The sequence below is a fragment of the Lathyrus oleraceus genome, chromosome 1, assembly GCF_024323335.1.
Source record: "Lathyrus oleraceus cultivar Zhongwan6 chromosome 1, CAAS_Psat_ZW6_1.0, whole genome shotgun sequence".
NCBI lineage: Eukaryota > Viridiplantae > Streptophyta > Magnoliopsida > Fabales > Fabaceae > Lathyrus > Lathyrus oleraceus.
This window is the reverse complement of record NC_066579.1, coordinates 55553519-55555306: the sequence shown is the minus strand read 5'-3', so window position 1 is coordinate 55555306 and position 1788 is coordinate 55553519. Positions and strand designations below refer to the sequence as shown.

Sequence of the window (1788 nt, the reverse complement as noted above, 5' to 3'; positions counted from 1 at the left end):
AGGAGTTTCTGCAACTTTATTGTTTTCAAAATATGGTTTTTGACTTAATTATAAGTGACAGCAACATTAATATAAAATCATGGTTTATTCAACAGAGCGAGAGTTTGAGATAGAACCTTTAACCAATGAAGTTTACCGAAACGATTCATTTTAAAACCAAGAAACCGACAAAGACTTGATTCCCTAGTTTTGACGAACTACATACCGATATCCGTTTTATTAATATTTAATCTAGATATTAGTTTAGCTCTTAGTTTTTCTCCAAACAATCAAACATTTTCACCTTAGATTTACGTAGTAACCTTAGATAACGGTATATCGATTCATAAGTCCCTGTGGGATCGATATCTTTTAAAACTACGCGATAGAACTGTGCACTTGCAGTTTGTATCCCATTCTCGACTCACCCAGTCGAGCGATCAAGTTTTTGGCGCCGTTGCCGGGGACTTTTATTCAATCGATATCGTAACTCTTCCGTTACGCTGTAGAGACTAAGGTTTCTTTTTCTTCTATTTTCTTTCTTTCGTTGATTTGTATGCCACGCACTCGCTCTCAAGGCGAACCGCTCTATTTACGAATCAACGATATCGAACTATATCTCCGAGTCTTACGACGAATTCGGGAATATCGTTCTGAAAACAATCTCCCTCCTATAAACCTTCCAGATTTCAAAAACATTTTTCCTTCTTTAACCGAGATGGCAGAACCAGCTCGTGCTCTTAGAGATTACGCCGCTCCATCGCAAGATGAACCGCATTCAAGTATTGCTCCGCCCGCAATCAAAGCAAACAACTTTGAACTTAAACCTTCGTTGTTGCAGGCTGTGCAACAGAACCAATTCTCTGGAAATCTTACTGAAGATCCAAACCTTCATTTATCCGTATTTGTTCAATACGCTGATACTGTTAAAGCTAATGGTGTCACTTCAGAGGCAATTCGACTTCGTCTTTTTCCTTTCTCATTAAGAGATAGCGCTAGAAGATGGCTTCAATCTCTTCCTTCCAACTCAGTCACCACATGGAACGAGTTGAAGAAAGTTTTTCTTGCCCGATATTTTCCACCAAGCAAAACAGCTATGTTAAGAGCCCAAATAAACGGATTTAAACAGAAAGACAACGAGTCTCTTTTCGAAGCATGGGAAAGATACAAAGACATGATGAGACTTTGCCCACACCATGGTTTGGAAGACTGGTTAGTAATTCACACATTTTATAATGGTCTCTTATACAATACAAGGTTAACAATAGACGCCGCTGCAGGTGGTGCACTAATGAACAAACCTTATGCTGATGCTTACCAGCTTATCGAGAGCATGGCCCAAAACCACTATCAGTGGGGAACCGAACGAACGAATGTGGAAAAACCTCAACCGAAAACTGGCATGTACGAGATAAGTAACCTTGATCACGTCAATGCAAAAGTGGATGCTTTGGTCCAGAAAATTGAAAGTTTAAACGTATCACCTCCAGCCGCCGTGGTTGCTATAACTCAGAATTGCGAGGTCTGTGGAATCCAAGGCCACACTCCTGCGGAATGTCAACTCTTGACTGGAATCCAAGCAGAGCAAGTAAACTATGCTCAAGGAAGCCCCTATTCGAATACCTATAACCCAAATTGGAAGAACCATCCAAACTTCTCATATAAGAGTAATAATGCTTTATACGCACCTGGACAGTCTCCAAATCAAGCCCCATCTATATCTCCAGGATATCAGAAACCGAATCCTAACAATAATACCCCTAGAAAATCCAACTTGGAAATCATGATGGAAAACTTTATAGCTTCCCA

The 1788-nt window shown here is 40.0% G+C and overlaps 1 non-coding gene across 1 annotated transcript; it reads right to left on the bottom strand.

Moving 5' to 3' along the window:
* Positions 1–1075: 1075 nt before the first annotated feature.
* On the bottom strand, positions 1076–1182 carry LOC127116589 (small nucleolar RNA R71). The gene has a single exon (XR_007801407.1). It is a non-coding gene; the product is annotated as a small nucleolar RNA R71 (small nucleolar RNA).
* Between the last annotated feature and the right edge of the window lie 606 nt (positions 1183–1788).